We start from the raw sequence: 12,400 nt of genomic DNA on the forward strand, positions 1-12,400 counted from the left end.
ACTAACCGAAGCCTTCCCTATGTTCCTTCCATTCTCAAGAAGAACCTACATAATGGTGTGTCCTCCAGTATCAAGGAACTAGAATGCCTAATAAGGGCCAGTAAGACCATTTACCTATTCTTTAGTTAACATCCTTTATGAAGAAAAAATTTAATGACAATAAAATTTCCTTTCCAAACAGGTGAGTACTGGTTGAAATTAAAAATCTGAATCATGCATCTTTACTTACATTGATTATCCTAACTAATAGTCAATTTAATTGACTTCATTTGTCACCCTATTGCACTCAATTCACATGCTAGCAAGATAATGCTCAAAATCCTTCAAGCTAGGCGTCAGCAGTATGTTAACTGAGAATTTCCAGATGTACAAGCTGGATTTAGAAAAGACAGAGGAACCAGAGATTAAATTGCCAGCATTCACCGGATCATAGAGAAAGCAAGAGAATTAAAAAAAAGAAAAAACATCTGCTTCATTGACTACACTAAAGCCTTTGACTGTGTGGATCACAGCAAGCTGTGGAAAATTCTTAAAAAGATAGGAATACCAGACCACCTTACCTGTCTCCTGAGAAATCTGTATGCAGGACAAGAAGCAACAGTTAGAACTGGACATGGAACAATGGACTGGTTCAAAATTGGGAAAGGAGTACGTCAAGGCTGTATATATTGTCACCCTGCTTATTTAACTTATATGAAGAGAACATCATATGAAATGCTGGGCTGGATGACTCACAAGTTGGAATCAAGACTGCTGGGAGAAATATCAACAACCTCAGATATGCAGATGATACCACAAAGAGGAACTAAAGAGCCCCTTGATGAGGGTAAAAGAGGAGAGGGAAAAAGCTGACTTAAAACTCAACATTCAGAAAACTAAGATCATGGGCCATGGCATCACTTCATGGCAAATCGATGGGAAAAAGTGGAAACAGTTAAATATTTTATTTTCTTGGGTTCCAAAATCTCTGTGGATGGTGACTGCAGCCATGAAATTAAAAGACACTTGATCCTTGGAAGAAAAACTATGTCAAACCTAGATTTCATATTAAAAAGCAGAGACATCACTTTGCGGACAAAGGTCTGTGTAGTCAAAGCTACGGTTTTTCCAGTTGTCATGTATGGATGTGAGAGTTGGACCATAAAGAAGGTGGACTGTCAAAGAATGGATGCTTTCAAATGGTGGTACTGAAGAACACTCTTAAAAGTCCTTTGGACAGCAAGGAGATCAAACTAGTCAAACCTAAAAAAAATCAACCCTGAATATTCATTGGAAGGACTGATGCTGAAGCTCCAATACTTTGGCCACCTGATGCGAAGAGCCAACTCACTGGAAAAGACCCTTACGCTGGGAAAGATTGAGGGCAGGAGGAGAAGGGGGTGATAGAGGATAAGATGGTTGGATGGCACCATTGACTCAGTGGACATGAGTTTGAGCAAACTCAGGGAGATAGTGAAGGACAAGGAAGTCTGGTGTGCTGCAGTTCATGGGGTCGCAGAGAGTCAGACATGACTTGGCGACTGAACAGTAACAACAATTGACTTCATTTGTCACACAACTTGACACTTCTGTCCTTGAATCTCAGCTCTGTCCTTCTGAGTCACATGCAATAATTCACTCATTTGTTCCTACAACAAAATTTCCTTGGCTGCCCTCAAAAGGAAGGGACTGGAGTTACCAGGACAGTAAGAAAGTCACGGTCCCCATTCATGGAGTATCTACCAAAAAACAACTGTCAAACTCATAGAGGATGGCTTGCTCCATCAACCTCTGGATTACCAACTGAGAAAACCTTGACTGCATTCCTTTGACATAAGTTCAAAAGAATAAGTTTCACATCTTTTCTGTATGACAGTCTTTCAGGTATTTGAGGACAACTATGCTGTCTTTCCGCAGTCTTCTGGTCTCTATCAATAACCCCATTTCCGTCAACCATTACTAGACTCGGCTTAGGGCCTCTCACCACTCCAGGAGTCTCCTGTGCACAGACACTGCCAGGTCAACATCCCTCTTAGGTGTGTGGAGACCAGAACTGAGATATGTTCCAACCCCACTGGAGCAGAATAATCAACATTATGCTGGATACTCTACTTCTTCAGCACAAGCCAAGAACATTAAATTCTGGGTTCATGTCAAGCTTGTAACTAACAGCTAATATGACCCTGAGTTTAACTATGCTGCCATCCTTGACAGTCCCTTCATACATCCATGCAATTATTTTGCATCTGAACATAGAATTTTATCGTTACATTTGTTAATCTTAGTCATAGTCAATTATTCCTGTCAATGTAAAGTATTTTTATATACAGATTGTGTCTTCTTTCAAATTTCTATTCTTTCTACGTGTCGTGTTTTTAACAAATATGAGAGCGTGCCAACAGGCCTGAAGATCAGCTCTGGTGCCTTCTTGCATTCCCATAGCATTTTGTGTCTAACTGCCCATTATATTCTGACATGTCTCTTTCCTCACTTAACTGTGAATTCCCTAAGGACAGGGTCTTCTCTGTCTTTGTGTTTCCAGTACTGAGTCCAGCTCCTGACATACAGATCCAGCTCCTCACATATAGAATATGCTTAAAACTCTTTTGTTTTGAAGAATGAATGAATGAATGATACATTCAACCAATTATATTTCTCTATCTTAGCCTCCAGGGCTGCCATACAGAACTTCGTCAAATGCCTTATTGAATACGAATCTATCGCTGTACTGACTCTGCTACCTTCCATTCTCGATAAAAATTGCAGTGTTTCTCTGAGTCTCACATTCCCCATATGCAGACTATCAAAGTGTTATCACGATTAATAAATGAAATAATACATGTAAAAGTGCTTTACAAAACTGCTAAATGTGCAAATGTCAGATGTAAGCATTCCCTCATTCCAGCAGCTTTATCAAAAAAGGAAATTATGCTTACTGACCTTGCGAGGGCTCGTGGCTTGTGGCTTCCACTCAGGGGCAGGAAGTGAGGTCTCTTAAAAGACAGGCAGGGAAAGGTTCAAAGAATGAAGCCTGGAGTCAAATCCACCACAACCCTTCTGCTCCCTGGGGCTCTGCGGGAAAGCTGTGGCCTCTTGTCCGTAGCCTTCCCTCTTGGTTGGTCTTGGGGGCTTTTCCGAATTCCATGTTGAAGGGTTCGGAGAAGGTCTCCTGCAGATATTTGTTTGGGTGGGCCTGTGGAAAATCTCTAGTAAGCTACCAAAGTTTACACTGTGTGAATGGGGAAACTGTCCTCTGCCCTAGCAAAGAAGGAAGGGAGGACAGCAGGGAGAGGAGTAGGGAGGTGCTCCTGCCCTGCTGAGTGGGTGCCTGTATGTGCAGGGTCTGTTCTATTACAAGGATATCATGAGCCACCAGCTATGGGCCACCGTCTGGGGTATCTCTTTTTCTGTCTGGGCATTTCACTGCCTTTGATATTATTGTCTTCAGTTCAGTTCAGTTCAGTCGCTCAGTCGTGTCCGACTCTGCGACCCCATGAACCGCAGCACGCCAGGCCTCCCTGTCCAACACCAACTCCCAGAGTTTACTCAAACTCATGTCCATTGAGTCGGTGATGCCATCCAACCATCTCATCCTCTATTGTCCCCTTCTCCTCCTGCCCTCAATCTTTCCCAGCATCAGGATCTTTTCCACTGAGTCAGCTCTTCACATCAGGTGGCCAAAGTATTAGAGTTTCAGCTTCAACATCAGTCCTTCCAATGAAAATCCAAGACTGATCTCCTTTAGGATGGACTGGTTGGATCTCCTTGCAGTCCAAGGGACTCTCAAGAGTCTTCTCCAATACCACAGTTCAAAAGCATCAATTCTTTGGCGCTCAGCTTTCTTTATAGTCCAACTCTCACATCCATACATGACCACTGGAAAAACCATAGCCTTGACTAGATGGACCTTTGTTGGCAAAGTAATGTCTCTGCTTTTCAATATGCTATCTAGGCTGGTCATAACTTTCCTTCCAAGGAGTAAGTGTCTTTTAATTTCATGGCTGCAATCACCATCTGCAGTGATTTTGGAGCCCAGAAAAATAAAGTCTCTCACTGCTTCCACTGTTTCCCCATCTATTTGCCATGAAGTGATGGGACCTGATGCCATGATCTTAGTTTTCTGAATGTTGAGCTTTAAGCCAACTTTTTCACTCTCCTCTTTCACTTTCATCAAGAGGCTTTTGAGTTCCTCTTCACTTTCTGCCATAAGGGTGGTGTCATCTGCATATCTGAGGTTATTGATATTTCTCCCGGCAATCTTGATTCCATCTTGTGCTTCCTCCAGCCCAGGGTTTCTCATGATGTACTCTGCATAGAAGTTAAATACACATGGTGACAATAAACAGCCTTGACATACTCCTTTTCCTATTTGGAACCAGTCTGTTGTTCCATGTCCAGTTCTAACTGTTGCTTCCTGACCTGCATATAGGTTTCTCAAGAGGCAGGACAGGTGATCTGGTATTCCCATCTCTTTCAGAATTTTCCACAGTTTATTGTGATCCACATAGTCAAAGGCTTTGGCATAGTCAATAAAGCAGAAGTAGATGTTTTTCTGGAACTCTCTTGCTTTTTCAATGATCCAGTGGATGTTGGCAATTTGAACTCTGGTTCCTCTGTCTTTTCTAAAACCAGCTTGAACATCTGGAAGTTCACAGTTCACGTACTACTGAAGTCTGGCTTGGAGAATTTTGAGCATTAATCTACTAGCGTGTGAGACGAGTGCAATTGTGCGGTAGTTTGAGCATTCTTTGGCATTGCCTTTCTTTGGGATTGGAATGAAAACTGACCTTTTCCAGTCCTGTGGCCACTGCTGAGTTTTCCAAATTTGCTGGCATATTGAGTGCAGCACTTTCACAGCATCATCTTTTAGGATTTGAAATAGCTCAACTGGAATTCCATCAGCTCCACTAGCTTTGTTCATAGTGATGTTTCCTAAGGCCCACTTGTCTTACCTAAGTTATTAAAAAGAAGACCACATCATGTTGGCTGAATCATCCAAACAAGCCATAGATGCCCAGCCACCTGGGTTTGGGAATTTGAAAGCTAGGTTTCAGTTTGGCTGGAGAAGCCACTTGTCTTGCAGCCTCCCTCTCCTTGACTTACAAAGAGGAAAATTGTATTTGAGGACACTTGGAGAGAAAAAAAAAAAAAATTGCTTTTCCAGGAGAAAAGAGCCAGGCCTATAGAGAATCCCAAGCTGAGAGCAGTATTTTATCAGCCAAATGGTCTGGTTAGGAGGCCTTGTCTTTCTTCTTTGTCATTGTACCTCTGAGAGCTAGCACAAGGCCTGACACAGAGCAGATGCTCAATAAATATGTGTTGAATACATGTGTGCCATTCTACATTAATGATGATGGGCACCGGGGCCCCTTGGCCAGAGCTTTAAAAGGGAAGCAACACCTCCCAAGGCCAGTGATAAGATGGCAAGATCATTACACCAAGAACATGACCCAGAGCAGCTCACCAGAGAAAACCTGGACAGGAGGATTCAGCCTGGGATTCCACTTTGAGATTCTCCCTTCACAGCCATCCTTGGTTGATTTTAATCAGTGGGTGTACAGTAGCTAATTGCTCATGTGTAAAAAGAAATTGATGCTTTTGAACTGTGGTGTTGGAGAAGACTCTTGAGAGTCCCTTGAACAGCAAGGAGATCCAACCAGTCCATCTTAAAGGAAATCAGTTCTGAGTATTCATTGGAAGGGCTGATGCTGAAGCTGAAACTCCAATACTTCGGCCACCTGATTTGAAGACCTAACTCATTTGAAAAGACCCTGGTGCTGGGAAAAATTGAAAGCGGGAGGAGAAGGGGATGACAGAGGAAGAGATGGTTGGATGGCATCACCGACTCAATGGACATGGGTTTGAGTAAATTCTGGGAGCTGGTGATGGACAGAAAGGCCTGGTGTGCTGCAGTCCATGGTGTAGCAAAGAGTCGGACACAACTGAGCGACTGAACTGAACTGAAAGAGAACTTACCACTGCTCTGATGTGGTCCTGTTCTAGTGACCAGGACTAACACGTTTTTAAAATAAGTCAAGGATGAAGCTAGAAAAAGGAACTCAGGAGGAGTGTGCCCCTGGAAGGGGGGTGTGTGTGTGTGTGTAACTGACGTCAGAAACCTAACTCTGAAAACTCTTCTTTCTCTATTTCTCAATGTTTTGTTCCCATCTTCTGACTTAATCTCTTTTTAAAAAAATATTACTTTCAAAAATTCCTATCCAACTTGGTAGAAGTGGAAAGGAAACGCTTTCTCTTTTTCCGCGGTGGTGCAGAGAGGCTGGGAGGGTGCGGAGCGGGCTGGTTCTGCTCCAGTCCCGTGAGCAGAGCTGGATCTCTTCCAGACAGCCGGACCCCACTGCAACCTGGTGTGTGCCTTGCGGTGGGGTGGGGGGCACAAACACCCCCACCTTGAGCCATCTCTTCCTATTCTGGCTGGAGTCTTGAGGACCCGACTCTGGTGGACTTGTTAGTCACTCAGTCATGTCCGACCCTTTGTGACCCCATGGACTCTGGTCCACCAGGCTCCTCTGTCCATGGGATTCTCCAGGCGAGAATACTGGAGTGGGTTGCCATTTCCTTCTCCCTGGTGAACGTGAGGAGGGTCCTATATCCCTTGGAAGCTGATAGAAGGTCGTCGCCTCCCCGGGAGGCTGCAGCCTTCTATGCCTTCCTCAGGCAGGGGCACAGGAACCGGGCGCCTGAGTGAGCCTATGTAGAGCATCCCGTGGAGCTAGGACCTGCCTTTCGCCGTTTGCGGAGGTCACTGACCCACGGCTTGGTAATTGTTACCGCAGGCGTTTCTGGAGGCATTTCGGCGCGTTATTAGGGGAAATCGCGCTGACTGGGAGGCGGAGGACCCTCGCTCTCCATCCAGGAACCGCACTTCCTGGGAGGTTTCCTCGGGAGGTGGCGCCACAGCCCGCCGCTGCGCCGCAGCTGTCCGCCTTTCCCCAGCGGAACCCTGGCAGCGCAAACACCAGGTGGAGCGAGTCGGTGGCCGGGGCCTGTGCCGCGGCCGGACCCCAGCAGCGCGGCTTCTCCGGCGCCCTGAGCTTTGGCGCGTGGCGATCGGAACCCCGCCCTGCGGCTCTCCAGCGCACAGAGGGCGCGCAGGGGCCCGGGACCCGCGAGCCCTCGACTTGGGCCAGCTCCCGCCCTGATGACCCAGGATCCTTTTGTTAGGCCACGGCTGCTCTTTATGCCTTGGTGGGAGCGCCCAGGGATGACCTCGGTTGGTGACTGGGAACCAATTCCCCCACGACATCCATCTGCCGTGGGGAGCCCCAAATCCGCTCGCGAACACCATTAAAAAAAAATCTTTAGAGATTCGGAGCAGTCCTTAAGTCCTAAAAGTCTACGGAGTTTCCCGCTTACTGCGCAATTAGACATCGGTCCGGCAGCAGCGGCCGTGAGCGAAATGCCGAGCAGCTTTGGGGCACATTTCCCCGGGAGGAAAGACGCGTGTGGCCACCATCTCTCCGCGGCCAAGCTACGGGTTCCAGCAGGGGCTCGGGCCCTCTTAGCTCCGCAGATCCGGTTCAGGATCCGGTTCCGGGATCCGAGGCTCTGGCGTCCTCGGCTCGCGGGAAGAGGACTCGCGCGGTCGCTTTGGGCTTGAGGTCCCCCGCCGCTGCGTCTGCGGGACGCCGAGCCTGAGGAGTCGATTCAGAGCGCTGGAGAGTTTCCAGAGATCCGGGAGAGGGCGATATTCGCCAATCCCTTCCCCCCAGAGCAACGGTGCGGACGCGGGGTGGCTGGGGTGGAAGACCTGCACGTGTCGGTAACGAAAGTATGGAGCCGAGGGCCTTCCCACCCGGGGGCCTGCTAGACAAGGGACCCGGAATGGGACAAAAGCGTGCGGCCAATTTTCCAGGTTTCATCTTGCCTCTCCTCTGGTCACCATTCTGATCAAACTCCAGCCACTCTCTCCCAGGGTCACAACCCTCACCCTTGTATGAAGAAGGATACCAGTCTGAAGAGCGCAGTACAGCAGACGCTTTGTTTTCAACTTTTCATTACTGCTCTCTTCATCCAAATGCCAGGCCATTTCTCTCGGTGTCGTGTCCACAGAATAGTTGATAGCAGACAAGGAAGCACTAGTAGTGGCGGACTTGAACCTGAACCTGAGAGCTGACGCTGTGAATTTGATTGTAATTCTTGGTTCGACCTTCGGGAACGTTTCTGGGAATGTGTTTTGGGACAGTCCCGCAAGCAAGAGTCCTGGTTCAACCCTCTTTCCCTCCTCTGGGACAGTTCAGAATAGGACGACATGTGAGGTCTCCTAAACCATTAAGATCCTCTGCTCGGCCAGAGGAGTCTCAAGTAACAAGTTACTTTGTCTTTGAGAGCCACTATCCATTTGTAAGCACCTACTTAATGTCTGTTCTCTGGGGTATGCAGATATCCATGGCGTAGCACCCAAAGAAAGCCCCCCACTCCCCCCACCCAACACACACACACACAAACACACACATCCCACTGCCATTTATCTTGTCCGTTTAAAATCTAATTTTAGACGTTGTTTATTCTGTACATCATTTTCATCATGAATAAATAATGTCCATGTAGTCCTTGAACTGCCAGCTGATGGGGGAGAGCAGACTTGAGGACTTTTTCAACTTTCAATAAAAAGAGGAGGACTTTACGACCGGGGTGAAAAGGGGCTGCCGAGCTAAGCCAATGGGGCAGCGGCCTTTACTGTGTGCAAAAGCATTCAGACACATGGCGACCCTTTCGCAATAAAACTTTATTGATGATCGTTTGAAAGTTATGGCAACTCCAAGGTTATAAAACCTGCCATAAAATACCAAGCAGTCATTAGTTTACCTGACCTCATTTCAATATAAACTTCCACAAAACATTTTATTTTGTTCCTTCCTATAAGTGGGGAAAAGAAATTGAGGGGCAGGACACAGTGACCCATTATTGAGGACCCAAGGTCTGCAGTTTGACACTCTGACCTTCATCCCCACAAACAAAGCAGTGAAATTCACACTTTGTTATTTTCTATGACTAATATTGTAGAAAAGATGATAATAATAGCAATGTTTTTGTTCAATCATCTGTTTTTAGCACACATCCAGGTTCTAGTTAGGATGGAGAGTTGTTCCTCTTTGGAAGACCTTGTGAGATACCTTTAACAGTTGTTAAAGTGTATTTACTCCCTAACCTAGGCGTGAGAAGCCTAAGGGTAGCCCCTGTGGGAAGCAACATAGAGCTTCCTCAAACAAAGTAAAAATAGAACTATCATACCACCCAGCTATTCTGTGTCAAGCTATTTCTCCCCTCAAAACACTAACCCAAAACACTATTCAAAAAGATATATATGCCACTATGTTCATTGCAGCGGTAGTCACAATACCCAAGATATGGAAGCAACCTAAATGTCCACAGATGGATATATATACATCTCATATCTTGTTTATATAAAAACTCCATTATATATAGTAGAATATTAATCATCCATAAAAAGAAGGAAATCTTGCCATTTGCAAAACATGGACAGACCTAGAAACAGACTCTTTGTTGGAGAGAACAAATTGCTGGCTGCCAGAGGGTAGATGAGTAGGGGAATGGGCAAAACTGGTGAAGGAAGGAAATTATGACAAAATCTCAGTCATAAAATAAATAAGTCACACGGATATAATGTACAGCATGGGGAACAGAGTCAGTAACATGGTAATAACTTTTTATGGTGACAGAAGGTAACTATACTTATCATTGTGATGAGCTGGTAATGTATAAAATATTGAATCACTGTGTTGTATACCTGAAACTAATACAACAGTGTAAGTTAACTCAATTTCAGTATAAAAATTTTTTTTGTCTTGCCCCCAATAGTGCCAAATCCACATTGAGGGTACAGATTAGGCTGTTTTTGCTGTTTTACAAATAACATTCCAGCGACACAAGGAGCAGTAGCTGAAAAAGAAGAGAGAGGAGGGGAGCTCTGGGTGGGAGGAGAAGAAGCAAATAGCCACACATTATTTGGCAGGTGACCTGAAGAATGAATTGTGTAAAACAATCAATTTGTGTTTAGAGTTACTGAAAGGTCAGATGAATAATGAATTCCCCACCACAAAATCATGAGCTTAAAAGAATGCATCTACTTTAACTGAGATCAGCAATTTGAATTATACTGCAGAAAAGAACTCCAAGTAGTGCTCCAGGAAAGCTCCAGGAGGTAACTAGCTCAGGTTCCGTCATCATTGTTTCCAATACAACTGTGTAAGTGTGCCACAAAGTATACTAACTGTACAAGTGTACCAGGCTTACACTGCTGATCAGAGGAAGAATCAGCCACCAAACAGTGATAATTTTGAATAGTTTCTCATCTGTCCAGATTCCAATTTGGATTGACTGAGGCTGATATTCTCCTAATGTTGTATAACTAAGGTCAGTCTACCTGCTTTTAGGGTAAAGAGATTTGTGAGCATGCACAGATGGCAAACGTTGACCTTGTGTTAGCTGTGTGCTAATTTCCCCCAAACATGTAACAGTCTGGATATACTTTTCATGGATTGTTTAAAATATAAGCACTGAGATAGATCCAGGCATATATGCATTTATGGTGGTTTAGGAATATAATATGAACAACGCTAACTGCTTTATGACCTCACTGGAACTCATCCTGGTAATGTTATGCTTAGTTTCCTGGTGTGCCTTAAAATATTTCAGGGATTTCATGGAATTTTAACTAGAAAAGAACATTTTAAAAATAAAAATCTTATGTAAAATGCTGCTTTCTTCTAGAGAGTGTATAGGGTGTATGTGTGTGTTTAAGAGAGAAAAGTCATATATCAGAGAAAGGGAAAGAGGTGGAGCTAGAGAGAGAAGTATAGGATACAGTACTAATTAAAGGGCAAATTTTCCTGGTATCCACAGCTTTCCCTTGTTGGTGGGTACAAGTTCTAGTAATTTGGGTTACCATTTCATACTCTCAGGCATAGTGATGCCAGGCATCAAAAGAAAGATTCTATTTTCCCAGTTTAGCAATGACTTCCAGGAAGAATAGAAGAAAATGACCTTGTGGACCTACAAAGCAGTCCATAGGCTGAACATGATGTTTTTATTGGACTTGAGAAGCAAATAAGAGATCTAAATTCAGATCTTGGAGCTTAGGACATTTTCAAAAGACTCCTGCAGTTACAAGAGATAACTTACTCAGAGATAAGTTGACAAACTGTTCTTATAACTGAGTTCATTAAATTTATTTGTTGAGATACACACACATGCAGTACTGTATTATCAATATGTGTTGTAACAACAATAGCAATGAATTTAATTTATAATGTTTGTATTAATATTTCTTTGCTATTAATCCCATTATTCATTTGCTTTTCCTAGATGCCTTAAAAGACTGATATTAATATAAAGGAGAAAAGTATCTATTTTAATCTTTTATAAAAAATATTTCTCTCTTATCCTATCTTCCTTCTCAAAACTACTATTCTTCACCCAAAAAGGTCATTTCGACTCTCTTGAGTAATGTCATCTATCTTCACATTCATATAAATGATCTCCATTCAGCTCTGTTTAAGCATATTTACCAAAGAAGCACCCATTTGGACTCACTTTTCTGAACTCTCCCTTGTACCATATTCTGGAAAAGGCACGGAAATTACCCAAGGATTTTTAAAATAGTTTTCATGTCAAAAAAATTGTAAAAGGACAACACGCCATGCACACGGTTCTTTTTCTTATATTCTCCTCTGTTTAGAGACACAGAGGTCAATAGAAAACATTCCCAAGATGCTATGTGCTCCTTCAAATTCCACCCACCCTTGTTTTCCTAGGTGATCTGGTTCATTAAGGCTTAACTACATAATGAGAAGTATGTCTTCAACAGCGTGGCAAGGTGGGGGCTTATAAATATGTTTGTTTGAAGTTTTGGGGACAGCTGGGTGGTAGGATTGTGAAATCCCCAATTATGCCTTGAGTCCTGTACAGATGACATGTACAGACTGCATAGCTCTGCCCTCACCATTTCTATTGACACAAGAAACTTTCCCTTATGAGGAAAAAGCACAGCTTTTATGTAGCATCATCCAAATAGCATTCATTCCTCTTATATAATTTAATATATCTTGCCCCAAGGGCATATTTTCCACAATGAAACTAATTTGCTCTAGTAGGAATAATAATGCCTCCATGTACCTAATACCTTTATTCTCCTCAACACCCTCATGTGACTTAGCAGTTCGATGGTGAAACACACAGATCATGTGCATGTGTGGCCAGAAGCTGTGGTTCATCTTACATACAACTCTATGGAGTTAACTCTCGAGTTTCTGTTCACTTTTCTCCTTCTCTCTCTCTCTCTCTTTTTTTTTTTTTTTTGGTCCTTTTTGACGTAGGGAACCCTTGAGAAACAGAAAATCTTTTTTTTGTTTCACAGTTAAAATATAAAAAGTCTAATTTC

Source organism: Bos mutus, chromosome 21, assembly GCF_027580195.1.
Source record: "Bos mutus isolate GX-2022 chromosome 21, NWIPB_WYAK_1.1, whole genome shotgun sequence".
Lineage (NCBI taxonomy): Eukaryota > Metazoa > Chordata > Mammalia > Artiodactyla > Bovidae > Bos > Bos mutus.